Source organism: Amblyomma maculatum, unplaced genomic scaffold, assembly GCF_055883805.1.
Source record: "Amblyomma maculatum isolate TAMU_Amacu unplaced genomic scaffold, ASM5588380v1 scaffold_13, whole genome shotgun sequence".
NCBI classification, from domain to species: domain Eukaryota; kingdom Metazoa; phylum Arthropoda; class Arachnida; order Ixodida; family Ixodidae; genus Amblyomma; species Amblyomma maculatum.
The window spans coordinates 23360649-23378774 of NW_028146738.1; the positions used below are offsets into that span (position 1 = coordinate 23360649).

General features: G+C 45.1%; 1 long non-coding RNA gene across 6 annotated transcripts in view; it reads left to right on the forward strand.

Moving 5' to 3' along the window:
* Positions 1-456: 456 nt before the first annotated feature.
* The window catches only part of LOC146172360 (uncharacterized), a 39046-nt gene continuing 21376 nt past the window's right edge, over positions 457-18126 (forward strand). For 4 of the 6 annotated variants that reach the window (XR_014702488.1, XR_014702489.1, XR_014702484.1 and 1 more), the window contains exons 1-2: positions 759-1138; positions 3074-3185. This is a non-coding gene — a long non-coding RNA (uncharacterized LOC146172360). Of the gene's footprint in view, positions 685-758; positions 1139-3073; positions 3186-5526; positions 6860-18126 lie in introns of those variants that run through there. The other 2 variants (XR_014702485.1, XR_014702487.1) reach the window with 2 other exon arrangements.

Sequence of the window (18126 nt, forward strand, 5' to 3'; positions counted from 1 at the left end):
TACGTTCAGGAAATATATCTTGCCGTTGCTTGGCAGTTCGTCGGTAATCTGTATCTTACATTGCCTGTATGTGTATTGCCGTTCCCTGGCGACGGCCGCTTATTTTATAGGGAACTAGTTGTTTTGTTCATGAACATAACCGTTTTAATACATTTAGACAAGCGTGTGGGAGCTAAAGCGACACAATTTATTGCGCCTTCGGAGTCCGATTGAACTAGCGGTGACGGTTCACCCAGCTGTCTGCTCCGCGCTCACTGCGCTCCTCCTGCACACAGCGCCCTCTCTCCTGTCATCGCTGAAACGACCAGCTCGCCGGCGGCAGACGGCACACTTCTCAATTCTAGAACACTATAACCGCGCGATCTTGATAAGCTGCGCATGCGCGAAAAGAAAGAAGGTAGGCGAGGAGGATCTGTTTGTAGTCTGGCGGATGTGACGTAATAAATTGCGTATTGTTGTTTTTTGCTTGCGTGTACTCTCGAACCCAGACGCTTTTTTTTTTATCGCCGCCTCCGCAGCCGCAGGTGCCTTTTTTTTTTTTTCTCCCTTTTCAATTTTGGCGCGCAGTGGTACAAGCAAGCGGGAGGCTTGTTCGCGCCGCGTTGTTTCAGAATGACCGGACTAGAATGGATTCTGCAAATTAGATTGGGTGGCACGCATCCCTGCTGCTTTCTCCAAACTTGCGTGAGTACTGCGAAATACAGCGCAAAGCACGTGTTGCATTCCGTACTTGCCTCGCCAACCCATTGCATCGCTGCCCTCTCGTTACAAATTGTTTGGAATTTTTTTTCTGCATCGACGCTCTATTGTTTAGCGATCTCAATTATTTTTTTGTAATCTTGCTATGAGTCTATTTATCAGTGACTTCAAGTGAAGTGTAGAGGAACTAAGGAGCCCTTTTTCGTGCGCTTAAAAGCAGTCCCGGCGGCTCGCACGAAAGGGCTTTCCTTTTGTAGTTCATTTTCGAATACGCCTCCGTTTGGCCCCGGCTAGCCCTGTCCCAGCAAGAGCAACCATTTCTGTTTCCTTTCAGTATGTACCGAAATAATCTTGATGCACGGCGATTGTGAGATCTTGGCTTCGTCGCAGCTTCTGCTCATGGCCTCTCCCGATGGTATGCCTTGTGCCTCATGAAAAGGTGAGTAGCACTTGAGTGCACCCGCTTGTAAAAATATGTGCTGGCAAAAACCGGTTGCTCCACAAGGGTGCTGATATATGTAATCAAACTCACCTTATTTATGAAGATAGTCCACAGCATGACTTTGATGTGGCCAGGGCATGAATTTCGATCAGCACCGCCACAGCCAAAGCAATAAAAAGCGGGGGAGTATCGAAATTAATGGTGCCCCAACGGCGAAAAAAATACAGAGACCAAGAAATAAACGAAATGAGACACACGAATAGCGCTGAACTTACAGCTGATTTTTTTTATTGGGAAGAATCACATCATATATACGCACACAGAGAAACAGCGCACATGCGCAACGTCAACGACGTCAAGTTTTGGTAAAAAGAAAAAAAAGCATTTAAAATCACGAGTGCATCGGCAGAACTGCTGCCCACTGTGCAGCATATTCATTTCCCGAGGAGATAATGTGACAAAAGGCGTACTCACGCACCCTTTACTTTTTCTGATGTGAAAAGCTTTGGCTACTTCTCTAGTGCACTGGTAAGAATGAACGAACAAAACATCACTGTCATCAAAAAACGACGTGCATTCGCACATGGATCAGTGCTTCGCTAGGTTAGCTTCTTTCTTTTTCAGCGAATTAGCGTGCTCCATGAGCCGCACTTTAATGCATTGCACAGTCTGGCCTATGTAGGTAAGGCCACAGGACAGAGGGATTTGATATACTATGCCAGTCTTACAAGGAACATATCTATTTTCATGATTTATGTTGCACACATTTCTTCTGCCCCCTCGTGCATTCTTTGAACCGCGGCTCCCACTCTTTCTAGTTTGTTAGGAGAAGGAAACAGAACGTTTACATTATGCTTGCTTCCTACTCTTTTAATTCGGTGCAACAGCGTGTGTACATATGGCATGACTACTACATACCTTTCTTCTTCCTTCCTCCGAACACCTTTCCCGCCCTCACATGCTTGAAGACAATTTTAGCGCGCAGAGGACTTTGTCTGCACTCGAGACGAGAACTGAGTTCAGGAAACCAGCTTCCCTGCATTTGTCCGCCTGAGTTAAGAGACTGGACATCATTTTATGATGACAAGATTTCTTCACTGCCATGCCTAAGCATCCCGTAACAATACTACTTTTTACGAGCTTTGAATGAAAGGACCTGTAATTCAGAAGGGGCTTTTCACTCCTAGGTGAATACTGCCAACAGGCATGGTGGGGTTGGAAAGACAACTTTAAATCGAGAAATTGTAAGGCTGTTTCTTGGGGGACTTCATGCGTGAGCCTTAGTCCCGACCCATTACGTGCAAAAACATCAAGAACATTTGACACAAATTCAGGATTCACAGAGCTAGCTAGCACCAGAAAATCCTCCACGAAACGGAAAATGTGCATGCAACAACTGGCTAAATCATTCTCAACTTTCATATCAACCTGCTTAGATAAATGTCGCTGAGGATGGGAGCTATCTTGGCACCTATGCACACACCAGATTTTTGCGTATAAAGTCGACCATCTCACTCAAAAAACGTGTTACTCAGGTAGTAAGATAACATTTCCAAAAAGGATCCGGTTAAGGTTCCACACTCATTTTGGAACCAGCATTCATCATTGTCCTCCGTAATACATTGCTGAACATACTGGATGAGTTGAGAGTGTGGAAGAGATTATACAAATCAACCACATCTACGCTAAAACCAGCACTGTATACCAAGCTCTCATTTTGGAGCAAATCAGCAACTGCCTCAGAATTAGGAACGAGAAATGGATCCTTTACTTGAAGTGACGACAAATGTTTGCAAAGATAGTAGACACAACCAACTGCCATGAATTGCGGAATTCATACTTTCATTCATTATACTTTCTGTGTTGTAACAAAATCCTTCACATCTTACCTTTCCCAGGAGTGGGCATTTATTGCATTGTTCTGATTTTCAGGTCCTTCCCTGTCTTTGGTGCGTGTGCTGAAACAGGGATCCTTTGGAGGCAACCTGGGGCTTTCTTCTGTGCTTTTGATTCTGCCTTAGTTTCCATCGGATAGCTGTGGCTGGTACATGTGGGCAAAGGCGTTTCATATTTGCAGACCAGCATATATATGGTCCAGTGCTTGTCAAGGCAATTTTTTTTGGTACAAAGTGTGATGCTGCTGCAGTTCCACAAAAAAAAAAATGTTTTTACAATTTTTAGACAGCTTACCTTCAAGTTCTTCGATTTTGTAATGGTGTATATATGGTATGCTACCACTGTTTTTTTTTTTTTTTTTTTTTTTCCTGTCATGCTAATGCATCAAGGATAATGCTAGGCTGTTATGGCTAGCATGATCTGCTAAGGTAAAAGTGCCGGTTTCATTCCACACCAACTGATACAGGTTGTGGGCTTGACCATCCTCAATTTCTTTTTAAAAAATCATAGCAAATTGTATTGCTATGAAGAATATTATCCCAGCTTGTTTTTGGCGAAAAAATATTTTCTGCCCGTGACCACCATCTTAAAGGAGTATAGACGCCAAATTTTGGTGGCATTTTTGTTAGACATTCCTGTATACGGATCGCCAAGTGGTTTTTGCCTACGACTGCGAAATAATTTTCAGTTCAATTTTCTTTTCTCGCCAATTTCGGTTTCAACAGCTGAGAGATGGCTGTGACATCACAATCAAGTCCAAGCCATGCACAGCATGAAAAAGCCGCAGTATAATCTCCAGCTCTTCGCGATTCCTGTTCTTGAGGAAGGCTGGCTTCAGCGTTGCAGTGAATTTAAACATCACAGGATATCAATTTTTTTTCACCGTCACGTGACCTAGACTTAACTTTGGCGTCACAGCCATCACACGGCTTTTGAAACCGAAACGGATGAGGAAAGAAATTCAATGATAAATTGTTTAGCGGTCATAGGTGGATATCACCTGGTGCTTTCTGTACAGTAATACCTTGCACATCATTACAGCTAATTAAACACGAACCCAAAAATTAGGTGTCTATAGGTCTCCGCCATGTTTAAAACAAACAAAGCAATCAAAGTGGTGTGGCAGTCGTCTATGGCCCCAGAGCAGGCGAAAAGCACGGGAGCGGCACTGTGGTGCCACCCCACTGCTGTGGCCATACTTATCAAGAGCGTGTTATTGTGATATGCAGGCACCTTTTTGGCAGATAAAATACCCACGCGCTGTGTGAGTACAAAAGCAATACTTGGAAAAACTTCACGTACACAGCATGCATCGCCTTGTCCTGCACACCGTACCAGACCAAGAGCGGGTTCAAAGCGCACGAGCAAAGTTGTTGCTGCCTTGAAAATGAGTAGCGTAGATTGATATCTATTTGCTATTTGCCCAGCACATTAGCCGCGGAATGCGTCGAGAATTGCAAAGCTTTGGGTGCATACAACAACTTTCAGTCGGGTAAGTGGAATGTGATTTTTCTCGCTCGTAAACAGCACACGCAAACCAGGTAGGAAGTATTCCGCTCAAAACATCATTGCATTCTCGGATGATTCTTCATACCGAGCATCAAATGAGCGTTGTTGGTAAGCATGGCAACAGTAGCAAGGGCATTGTGCCTTGGCACCGTACAGGTTTGCTTATCCTTGCATTATGCCTTTAAATCACCACGCTGCACGCCTATCTGTTCTGTTCGTGGAAGGTTATTGGCGTCAGCGTTTATAATTTCTTCATGGGTATTCAAGCTTTTAGCTTGCATTACAAGCTGCAGTGTCCACATGCTGGTTCCGTAGTTAGGGCTACCCAGTTCGGTCCCGGCTGCCGTGACCACGTTTCTATGTAGGATACTCTGAATGCGACAGTGTGCTACGTAGTTGATGTAAAGATCCTCAAAATCTGAAACAGGGGCCCATATGTCACTCGGGACGCTCAACCCCACAACTCGCATTCAAAATTAGCTGCAGTGAATACCACTCAAACCCCTCGGTATAATAAAATTCATCTCCAATTGAGCAAATCAGTGGCTGTCAGCACACGCACATTTCATCACAAAATTTAAAATAATTTGAGGTGAACAAAGCTAATGTTAGCCATACAATATAACCACGGAGGAGTGCAATACTGATCGCATGCGCAGCAGCTCACTATGCACATAATACATACAGCTAGAAAGTGAAAAAAAAATTTGCTTCAGGAATTGCTTACATTATAAACAGGTCTACGCATTAATATACTGGCTGCCTCGTCAACATTTTACGTGCACTCACAAAATACCATTACGCGTCATAAAGAAGGCCAAACTCTAGTTATTCATGGCCTTTGAGCCCATAGCCGCTCTGGCGTAAAGGTGTCTGTATCCAGCCTTCGCGCCACACTGCGATGGCCCACTGTTTACGGCGACCTTCGCCCATAAGAAACCTGGGCAAGCTTACTAAACTTTGCGTTCTTTGCCTTCCAGCACATGCCACGGTGATGCAACTAGTCAGCATGGTGCTTTGTTTATTTTTTCGGCTGCAGCAAACCATCGCACAATCACAATAGGCGAAAGCAACTGAAGCATTGTTTTTCCTACCACGCGAAAGTCTGTAATTACGACAGCGCCACCGCATCTTCATGACGTAGCCAGAGTGAAGGTGGTCTATACTCCTTTAAGCTTGCAAGTAATAGCAAAACCTAGTCACACAGATAAATTTGTAAAAAAATTAACTTTTTGATGCATCACTATAAACAAAAATTTTCATATTAATTAAATGCATTGTTCTTTTGATGTGCAGGAAATAAACAAACTCTGCCTTATATTTGTTCAAATATAAATCATAAAATATGGTACAAAAAGCTGGAATTTTGAAATGTTTGTCAAATTTTATATTCTTATGGTCTAGGCACTAGACGAGTGCCTGGGTTCGAATCTGACTGCCGGCAGCTGCGTTTCGATGGATGCAAAGCGGAGAGGCATCTGTGTGCTGTGCGATGTCAATGCATGTTAAAGATCCCCAGGTGGTCAAAATTACTCCGTAGCCCTCCACTATGGGGCCTCTCTCTTTCCGCTTTCGCTCCCATCTTCCTTCCCTTGTAGCGTGATTCAGGTGTCCACGGGAAAACTTTTCCTTTCCTGTAAACCAATTATTACTATTATAGTACTCAATCTATTTCTCCAACATTTTTAGAAGACAAAAAGCCTATAAAAGAGATCGAACAACTTAAGCTGCACCTGCAAAAACATTATAAAAGAGATCAAACAATGTAAGGTGCACCTGCAAAAGTATTCTAAATCAGAGAAAATTACCTTATTGAGGTTTGAGGTTTATTCCTCCGTCAGCTATGTAATGAAGTGGCCCTATTAAAGATATGAAAAATACTAGTTTACACAGAGCCATTCATTGCCATTTAATACTGAAAGTTTAATCAGGGTGCTTTTAAGTGAGAAAATAATTTCTCAAGTTGAGCCTTTGCAGGCAACCACGGTGTTGCTCTGTGCCTGCTCATCGCAGCAGCCCACTTTCTGCTGGCTGCGAACTAGCAGTCCACTGCTTGAGCGCAATGGTGCTTTAGGCCTGGGCACTGTCAGCTTTAAATGTGCAAATTTTTTGCAGTTATATATGTGTATTGTAAAGAAGAAGTTCTGATTAAGTGGACAGATAGCCGAGAAGGAGGAAGAGGAAGTGCTTTTGCGGACCAGCTGACTCAAAAGTTAAGCCACCACCGCTCCGGTTCTTCTCGCTACCAGTGCCCGCTACCAGTGCCCGCTACCAGTGCCTGGATCCCCACTTAACACTTGGTGGAGGTGCGGGGTAATATATATATATATATATATATTGCATGACACAGTACCATTCAATGGCATTTATTTTTTAGAGCTTAATCTAATTTGTGCTTTAGATGAAAAAAAAAAAACATTTCCATTCAGCGATCGCTTTGAACCCTGGCGTTGCTCTGTGCTTGCTCTTCACTGCAATGAATGCTGGAGCTGACGTCAAGGAGACATGTAACAACACCTTGTGGGGGTTCTCACGGGACTCGGGCTCTGTGCTCAGAACGGAACGCCCCGCCGCTAGCTCTGACCACATCCGTGGCAGGGAAGAACGAAACACTGAGGCAGAGCCACCGGGCTGGGCTGTTTATTGGGAGTGCCCAATTTTTATCCTTGGTCATAGCAGCATCCGCGAGCTCTGGCGTCGCGGCGTCGTCTCCCCCCGATGAGATGCTGTGCATCGATATTAGAGGGTAGGGGGAAGGAGGGGCCGCCCGGCACGCTACGCCAGGTCTCTCGCCCCTGCCCTCTCCGCCACTGCTTCAGGGGAAGGAGAGAGATGAGGTATCCCCGTGAGGCAGACAGAGCCGTGTCGTGCAAGCGTGGGTAATCTTAAATTCCCACACCCTCCTCCCTTAATCATGACCTCCACCTGGGTGCCGTTTTCCCCTTGGGAGTCGCACGGCTGGTCCTTCAGCAGGCCCATGTAATACAGGAATCAGGGCAGGGGTCGGGACTTGGGTTGTTGGGCTCTGCTCCTGGTGCCGCTGCCAAAGTGAGGCAGGCCACCCTCTATGCCGAACGGGCCCCGCATGCAGGCCGTACATCCGACTCGTTCTGTTGAAATCCCCGTCGCCGCAGTCACGAGGAAACACAAGGGGGCGAATTATCATGGCTCGCTTACCGGTCATGGGCCGCCAGTACGCCCGTGGTGCGCTGCTCGCCCACGGCTGCGCCGACTTCCCGTAGGTCGTAAATCGGCATCAGACTCCATCCCGATAGGAGCTCCATACTGTTTTTGTTGAATGCCAGTCTCTGTGCTCGACCTCAAACCGAATATGGCACCTGCATTTGATAGCCCTCCTCGCAGCTGCGGGCAACGAACAGTCTTCTTTGCAGCTTTTTGATCCGCATCTCAAATTACTTTGCGGGGAATTCTGATCCTTCTGCTGTACTACAGCTTCATTTAAATTTTTCTTTGTGTCCGTGGCCTTCAGCAGATTCCTTTATTGTCGAAGCTGGCAGTGCCCAAGCCTAAAGCAGCATTGTATTGAAGCAGTGGAGTGCTGGTTCTGTGTATATTTGCAGCCGGCAGGAAGTGTCCTGCAGTGAAGAGCATGTAAGGAATTTACGACGTTGCAGCGGAGCACCAGAACAAGAGGACCAGCGTGGCAGGCTTCTCGAACCGAGCAGCCTGTGCCGTGCTTGCTGGCTGTGAACGCCGATCTTAGCGCCTCCGCTTTACAGCGGCGCTGTGCGCTACAGGGCCCCCCGACCAAACGGAGCGGCGAAATGTACGCGCCAACGGGGCAGGGATGAGGGTGCCTCAGCGGCAGGCATGTCGACAGATAAGCCAGCAACATCCGAGGGGAGCTCCCGGGGAGGTGTCTCCATATATTTGGGTTTAAGGCGATCCAGGGAGACTACCTCTCACGACCATCCAGCAGGATAGTCGCCGACTTTGTAGTCTTGTTGAGGACATGGTACGGGCCATCATAGGGGGGGGCTAAGAGGCGCCTTTACAGTGTCTCGCCTTAGAAAAACATGCCTCGAGGACGCAAGATCTGGGTGCACAAAGATCTGACGGTCAGATGATAGAGGTGGGACTGGGTTTAGGTGTTGAATGCAGTCCCAAAGGCGTTAAAGGTACTGCAGGGGCTGGGACGAGGAAGCCGAAGGAACGAACAAGTCTCCGAGATGACTTCGGCCACCAAACAGCCAAGGTCGCGACGAAAAACGGTGCGTAGGCCATGAAACACCATAGGAAGGTGACCAGCCCAGTGCTCGCGATCTAGGCGAGCAATGAGGGCAGTCTTGAGCTGACGATGGAGCTTCTCAGCCATGCCATTAGCACAAGGATGGTATGCTGTGGTGCGGCAGTGTTTAGTGCCGAGCAGACTGGTAAGGGAAGTGAAGAGGATGCATTCAAACTGGCGGCCACGATCCGTGGTAACAGCCAAAGTGGGAAATCCATGCTGAAACGAAGGCTTTGGCAACTGTTTGCGCAGTAATGTCCAGAGTGGGCACTGCTTCGAGCTAACGAGTGAAGCGGTCAGTCATCATCAGAATGTGCCGGCAGCCATTAGATGGAGGTGGTGGTCCAACCAAGTCAAGGTGAATGTGGTCAAAGCAACAACCAGATGGCAGGAAAGACTGGGGAGGAGTCTTTGTATAGTGAGTCATTTTGACGGACTGGCAAGCAAAACACGAGCGGGCCCACTGGCGAACGTCTAATGTTTGGCCAGACGTACCGCTGGGTTATGAGGCACTATGTGGCTCTGATGCTGAGATGGCAGATGTCGTGAAGTGAATGAAAAATGGCAGGATGAAAGACCTCTGGGATGGATGGACGAGGTAGAGCCGATGACCCTAATCACAAAGAGCGCACTGTTATTAACCCTTTCACTGCCAAGTTTTTTTTTTTTTTTTTTGTGACTGCTCCTCACTTCCTTCCAGGTTCTTTTTTCATCTGTGTTACTTCCATCTCATTCGGTTTGGTTTGGTCAGGAATTCAGGAACAGTTGATTCAGAATTCATCAACATTTTCTGAATTCTTTCATCTATCGTAGCATGGATGAACCTGGCACACTGACTCTCCATGACTCGCTGCTGAAGCAATAAAGCGACGTGGTGATGATAATGATGCAGGTCTAAAAATACCTAATCTATTTGAAGGCCCCGCCTTCTAAAGAATGGGTCCGCGAGTCAGGGCCTCGCCCGACTACTAGTCACAAATTCACATGAATTCCATTCTGCTCCAAAATACCAATTGGTGAAATATGAGAGAGGCCTTCACCCTGCAGTGGGTATAGTCTGGCTGATGATGATGATAAAAATGCGTTTATTTCCGGGTCAGCAGAGAAGCACTTTGCAAAGATACAACACTGCACGCTGCTTCAATGCGAAGCATGTGGTCGAGACTCGTGACAGGACAATGCTTTGCTACAAAAGTAAGGGGCCAGTGCTTTTACATGGCAAGACAAAACATAGTGGGGTGTAAAGATGGCCTATGTGACATGGCAAAAGGGGCTCCGAGCAGTACAAAATACATTGCTCCTCGTCTGGCTGCAACTCAAGCAAAAAACCCAGCTCAGGAGGCATCGCTTCCGTCTTCATCCTGGTATTGCTCTGCTCCACAGTCCATTACATCAGGATGCTTCGGGCTGCTCGCCAACAGCTAACAACGTGATCGCTCCCCAAGCAGGGCTCCCGCCAGACTCCCCCGATTCTTCCATTCTGTCCCTTTATCTACACTTTCTGCCGCGTCAAGCACAAGTCTCGCGCCGCGATAACCTTTGCACATGCACAGTTCAGCTGCCCCTCCACGTGCTCAGACAGAGAGAAAAGAGCACGTGCAGTTTAATTAAAAGACGAATTGAGGCGTTGGAGCCGCACATATATTTACGCTAAATGTTTTATGAATTTGTGAAGCCTCTTCGTAGACAATACGACTTGTCAGCAATATTTCTTTTTAGTGGCAGGGAGTTACGAGTATACTCAAGAGGAGAGATGAAATGCTGGTGTCACCGTTGGCGACAGATTTCTCAAGTGAAATGTATATGTCAGTATTGATTTTGCGAGTGCAGATCCCAAAAGTTATGCTGCTCGGCCATTAATTTCAGAGTGGCCGCAAACTGGCCATTTTAATGAGGTCATTGCAAGTCTGGTTCAACTGGTGGGAAGATTTTTTTTTAATTCAGTTTTTTATGTGATAAAGGAGCCCTTTGTTGCCATACGGTTTTTCTTTGTCCATAGCTCATCATCATTATCATCGTTAGCTGGACTATACCCACTGCAGAATGAAGGCTTCTCTCATAATCCTTCAGTTAACCCGGTCTTGTGCTAGCTGCACCCACTTGACCCCTGAAAACTTACTAACCTCGTCCACCCACCTGACTTTCTGCCGCCCCCTGCCACGCTTGCCTTTACTGGGAATTCAATTTGTTGCTCTTAGCGACCATCGGTTATCCTCTCTTTGCAATACATGTCCTGCTTGTGACCATTTCTTCTTGATTTCGACTAGAATGCCATTATTTAGAGTTGATTTCTTGGACCCACTCTGCATACTTCCTATCTCTAGACTACACTTACCATTTTCCATTCCTCAGCTCTATGCATCTACTTCAACTTAAGTATAACCCCTTTAATTAGCCTTCACATTTGAGCCCCATAGATGAGTACTCGTAAGATGCAACTGTTGTTTACCGTTTTCCTGAGGTATACCGGTAAGCTGCTAGTCATGGCCTGCAAGAACTTGCCAAATGCGCTCCATCCTAGACTTGTTCTACAGGTTTTCCTTCTGAATTTAATCCTAGTGCCAGCGGAAATAATGTGAGCGCCAACTGATACAATCTGCGCACCGTGTAATTTAATTTTAGTGCCAAGCATTTAATAAAAGCGGCAGTGTATTTAATCCGAACACCAACTCGAATGATGACAGCGCCAAACAATTGAATCAGACTGCCAACGCAATTAATACAAGCGCCAGCGGATTTAATTCATATGTGGAAAATAAATGCGGTAGAGGGCTCTAAAGCACGAAGCATGAATTCCAGAAATAAATCGAAATTGAGATCACTTCGCAGACCATGCGACGCTTAAGCGTCACATCTGCATGCACTATTTTGCTTTGTTCTTGTATCTTGCAAAAACCAAGGACCACGTGCAGCTGAAAAACTGCAGTTTATGACGCCTCTTGCAGCTTTTAGTTTAGACGCATGACAAGTGAATAAATATGACTGTCACCTTCTAATTGGCTGGTTAAGCACTGCTTATTAAGGGTTGTCATATGCACTAAATCTGCATGCTGATGGCATTTCGGCCTTCACACAACAGCCTGCTGTTTTTGTGAAATGGCAACCGGTGCAGAAATGTATTTGTGTTTCTAATGATTCAACACTACTAGCAGAAAAGAAGGATTAGTGTAAAGCAGAGTTGGTTCAGGCGAGAAGACATGGAGCCAGAGAAACATATCTCATTTTACCGCTTTCTCAATTTTACACGGCCACTACCACGGAAAGAGAGAGCGCGTGCCGTTGCATTTAGTCTGGCTCTGACATGGCAAAGTGGCTGAAACTATGTACAGCAGAGCTTTTAACCCAAACAGCAGTGCTTAATTTGCCTGGGCTGTAATTGTAGCGGCGTAGGAAACTACAGGCTTGTAAAAGCACAGAAGCGGCCGTCTTTAAAATGCAGTTTTATTTTCTGGGAGACATTAGGTTTAAAACACTTGCATCAAGGCAATGTTTGTCATAATACCGATGAAGGCTATCCTATACGTTGACACTTTGCTGATTCGGCGCATTGTCTGAAAGATGATCTCAATTTTGATTTATTTCTGGAATTCATGTTTCGTGCTTTGGAGCCCTCTATTGCATTCATTTTCCACATATGGATTAAATTGGTTGGCACACGGATTAAATTTGCCAGCACTTGTATTAATTGCTTTGGCACTCAAATTAAATTAGTTGGCGCTGGCATTATTTGAGCTCGCGCTCGAAATAGATATGCTGGCGCTTTAATTAAATGCTTGGCACTCGAATTAAATTACATGGCACGCAGATTATATCAGTCAGCGCTCAGATTATTTGCACTAGCACTAGGATTAAATTCGGGGGGAAAACCTGTAGTTATCGCTCTTTCATGGTCCGGATCTGCGGTTGCTACCTGTCCTAAGCAGACACATTTGCCAACAACATCCAGAGCTTTGTTACCTGCAGGGTGGAAGTACTGCTCCATTCACTCCGTTTGCTTTATTCTGCTCCAAACTGCTTTGCCTGCGCCATCCTGCCCCAAAACACAATATTGTTCCAAAACTCCAAAACTTGATGTTTTGCCATGATGTTTTGATGCCTTGGTATTTTGCCATAAAATTTAGCGAAACATGATTTTTGCTTAACATTAATTGTATTGGGCCATTAATTGCGCCAGGTACAAGAAATGCGGTTCGATGCAATTTGGTTAGGTGACTGTGAGAAGTGCAGCAGGGCAGTGGCATGTTGTGCTATAGACCTTTTCACGAGCCTCGGCGAAACCGGTTTGACTGGGCTGTGGGGCGGCTTTGGGAGAGATAATTCTCAACTTTTCTTATGCTAGCAGCACAGCCCAGTATTCAATATGGCAGCGCCCACGACCACTTTTCGAAAAGGTCTATAGACCAGAACAAGGAGGGTAAATTGAACACTGCCATTTGGAGAGCGTTCTAGCACCATCTGTAGTTGCCGCAGTGAAACTATGCCTCTGGATTGTCAAACGAGGCAGCCGTGGGTGTCTAGCTCTTGCGCTTTTATGTTTCTTTTTGAAGTTTTCACAACTGGTTGCTGATAAAATTGTCAAAAGTTAATTTCTGCCTCACAGCAAGACTATTCTTTACATCTTGCGAGGGCAGAGGCAAGTACAGTGTCCACAAGTGAAGTGAGTGGTTCCTATAAGCGCATGGTACCATTGCATGCAGGCTTGCTATGGCTGTGACTTTTCTGATTTGATTTGCACCCCCAAGTAATGTCCCATGTACCAGCAAAACCTTTGCAGTCTGCTATATGTTTTACCTTTGCGTGGTGACTGCATAAAATCTGCCGCAAAACAGACCGCATGCCGCTACTGCGAGCGAATGCTTCTCATTGGCGATGATTCCCCGGTGTCTCTTTTGTTTTTTTTCCTTTCCAGCAGGGTTGAAGAATGAATCAGCAGCACATCAACCAAACAGGAGATATCAAGGTCTTATTTTTGTGACTGGTTGGCGTTGCTTATCATGGCTGTTAAAAAAAAAAAAAAGGCACTTCCTTGCTGAAATGCAAACGGAGACATCAGGTTTACTCGCACTTGTGGCATGCCACCTGTTTGTGCCTGGCGGACTGCAACAAATTTTTGCAGACACCACGCGAGGGTAAGAAATGTCGCAACCGTAGTATTTTTCGCATAGAAAGGTACCATGCACTTAACCGAACCACTCGCTCCACTTGTGGACGCTGTGCTTGCCTCTGCCATTGCGAGATGTGCAGAACAGCCTTGCCATGAGGCAGAAATGCAATTTTGACGATTTTGTGAGCAGCAAGTTGTGAAAACTTCAAAGAAACGTAAAGGCGTAAGCGCTATGAATAGCCATGGCCACCTTGTTTGGTAGTGCAGAGCAGTCATTTCGCTGCAGCACCTCTAGGTAGCCTTATAGCGCCCTCAATATGGCAGCGATCAATTTACCCTCCGTATTCTGGTCTATAAGGGTCGTCATAGTTTAAACGATGGCAGCACACTAGTGGTGGAGGTACAATGCACCTTGGCTGGGCCTAGCTAACACATATAAAATTTTAATAAACTAGAAAAGCGAGCATAAGAAATATTTTGATCTCAAGTTATTCTAAAACGAGTCACAAACGACTGGGAGGAATTAATTGCGAGAAAAATGTTTTGTGCGCATGACAGCAACTTCTCCCAGCCTTTTGAATCGCCGGTGGTGAGAGAAGTGAGGGCAAGGAGCGAAGCAATTGCCACAGACTATCACTAGCTGTTGAGGAAACTTTTCTGGTTACAAAGAACTACACGAGTTGTTCCAACAGTTCTGCTGTGAAAATGAGTGTGTACTTCACTATAGAATCGTTGTTAACAACAAACCTGTCCAGTCTACATCAGACAAAAGCATACTTGAAGCATTATGGGGGTGATGCCAGGACGGTGTTCATTGCAAGAAATGCTTTCAAGAGTGTTGGAAAGGCATAATAGAAAGCCTGTTGCTGACGTGTAGCCCCAGTGTTATTTAAAAGAAAACATGAGTCACTGGGAGACAACCATGAAGTAAAGAAGCTTAAGGAAGAAAAGGCTACCCTTCAGTGCCATCTATCCTTCCTGAAGGTACTACTGAGCAGTGCCCAGGAATTTATCAGCACAGCTGCGGAATCAAAAAGTGGCGATGTGCAGCTTGTTTATTTTAATTCCAAGGTAGTGGTGGTGCTTGAGCGTGGACATGTCTAAAGCTGTCAAGTCAGAATAGGCAAAAGCTTTTAGTCAGCTGTGTTACTTTAAACATCTTTACATGTTGAGATATGCGTGCATAGGTAGTACAGCATTGAATCTTGAATAAAAAGTAATCAAATTGGATTTTTTTGTATATCAGAAAAAAAATTGTAGTTATTAAAAGTGCTTGACCCTAGAAACATGTTCCAAAGCATAACTTGAGTGCTTCAAAACACTCGTTTTACTGCTCCAAAGTGGCATTACCACTGCTCCCTGAGCTGTTCCAAAATGCTCAAGCCTGCTTCCACCCGTGTACCTATTAAGGCGAAAGCCTTCAATGGCTCATACTGTTGCTGTTTGTTCGTCTGGTCAGACATAGCTATCAATCCTATGACGTCATCACCCAAAACCGAAAGTAACGTCATCAGGAAAATGAACTTCAGTAGAGTAAGTTGTTGGGCTAGTTGGTATTCTATATTTAAGGACATAGTTTTCAGCGCAAAGGCACGTGGCCAAAGAAAAAAAAAAAAAGAAAGACTATAGGGACAAACACTGCGCTGTGTTCGTCCCTATAGTCTTCCTTCTTCTTCTTTCCTTTGGCCGCATGCCTTTGCGCTGAAAACTTTGTCCTTAAATCTAGAAAAATGAAAGTCCGATCTCCACCGGGAATCGAACCTCCATACCTCGGATCCCCTGCCGAGCGCTTTAACCTACTGCGCCATGCCCCCCCCCCTTTTTTTTTTTTTTTTCTTTATTGCCGACTTGGACATTCAAAACAAGACGATGAACAATAAAACGTGCCAGCATACTTTCGCGTGACACGGCGGGTTAAAACTTTTTCAGTTCTACCAAACTGAAGCCATGCCCGGAATTGTGAAACACATCATAATTCTTGTCTACAGTGAGGATGATAGTAGCGATAACAATAATGCTGCAATTAGTGATAATGACAGTGATGGAATTAACAATGACGATGCAATTAATTGGTAATGATAATGAGAGCAAATGTGATGCACCTTGTGCACCAACAACACTCAGGCTGTCGCATTTCTGCAGTGTAGATTCCACAGTGCTCTCGGAATTTTTGTAAACTGCTGCTCTTATCCGAGGCTATTGACCATTACCGTAGGCTTCCACATATTAATTTTTAGGCCTATGTTTTTGCTTTGCTTGCCTAGGTCATTAAGCATTCTTTGTAATTTGTCCACTGAGTTAATTAACAAGGCAATGTATTAAATCAGCCCTTATTCATAATTGTTCCCACTCCAGGTTTCTGAATACTTCCTCTAAGCAAGTGGCAAATAGTACTGGGGAGATCGTGTCTGCTTGCCTAGTGCCTTTCCTTATGGGAATTTTATTACTTTCTTTATGGAGGACTATAGTTGCTATGCGGCCACTATTGATATCTTCCAATACTTTCACATACGGCTCATATACACCCTTAGGCAATGACTGCTGACGTTTCGACTGAGTCAAATGCTTATTCTAATCAACGAATGCTATTTATAAAGGCTGGTTATATCCCGAACATCCTTCTATCACCTCGTTGATAGCATGATGAATATGATCGATGGTAGAGTACCCTTTCCGAAAACCTGCCTGATCATTTGGTTGATTAAAGTCTAAGGTTGTCCTGATTCTGTATTTGATCCCGGATATATCAAATGCACATATATCATTTTCCTATATCGGACTCTCAAAATATCCCCCTGAAAATCCCACATTAAAGTTTAGCAGCGTTGTTCATGTCCATCGAATTGCGCGTCGTGCCCTGCAAAGGATTGTTTTAACAGCTCACCGGCAATCATTTTTCATGCATAGAGCCGGGTTGTGCAGTCATGGCGGCTGCTGCCTGCCAAGATTTCTCTCCTTTTCGACACTAGGTGGCAGGTGACATTCAGTGCATGTGTACACCTTGCAGGTCATCGCCGCACCCTTGGTGAGCAGTGTGTTGCCGGCAGGCAACGCACCACTGCCATACATGTACCATATTCATGCTTCTGGGTTATAGAGAGCCTCATCTGTTGGTTTGCCTTATATATGAAATTGCCTATGTATCTAACTATTCCGTGATCCACTTCGAGTTCAATATATATATAACTGTAGTAGCAATGACTTAGTAAATTCCGTATACGCAACAGGTAGTATGTTGATTGGTCTGTAATTTTTCAAGTCCTTAGCATCCCCTTTCTTAAGGATTAAAATAATGTCAGCATTCTTCCAAAACTCCGGTGACGATGTCCAGACATTGCATGTGCAGGGTGGCCATTTTTCAAGCACAATATCCCCACCGTCCTTCAACAAATCTGCAGTTACCTGAGCCTCCCCAGCTGCTTTCCCCCTTTTCATAGCTTCTAAAGCTTTCTTAACCTCTTCCTTTGTCACTGACGGAACGTCTGATTGCTCTTCACTATTGCTAATCTCATTATCAGCCTGGTTAAGTGTAGAACTCCTCGGCTACCTTGGTATGCATACATCGGATTTTCACCTACTTAATTTCCCCTTCACCTCTTTCAGGCTAGCATTGTATTTTAGAGCATGCTCGATTCTCTCCGTAATATACTCCCTTGCGTCGAACAAATTACGTTCACTGAGTACCTTTAACATCTCTGCCAGTTCTATCCTGACCCATCGGAGGGAGGTTTTCACACCTTGCCATTTCATAATCAGATATTTCGTCTGCTTGGATAGTTTACTGGTAGCCTGTCTAATTGTCCTACTGCCTACCTCTGCCATGCACTCATTATCAATGGCTCTGAAATTATCGCTCATTGCTTCTAGACTAAGATCACCTTCGTCGCTTAAGCTGAATATCTGTTCTGTTCAGAGATCCTGAATTCGTGCACCGTCCCTCATGTGGCAAACCTTATTCGTTCCCTCCCAAGTGTAGCTTGCTGCCGGGCTAGTTGATGATTCATGAAGTCAAGAATTTAGCGCAAAAATAAAGAGCGGACGAAGAAGGACATATAAAATGATTGACCAGCGCTAGTCAATCGCCTTATGTGTTCTTCTTCGTCCATTGTTCTTTATTTTTGTGCTACATTCTTGACTTCGTGTAGCAAGGGGCAGCAGAAAATGAAGTTTGCGAATGAGATGAAGTTTTCAAGGATTAGGTCGCCACAGCTGGCTAAACATTAAGAT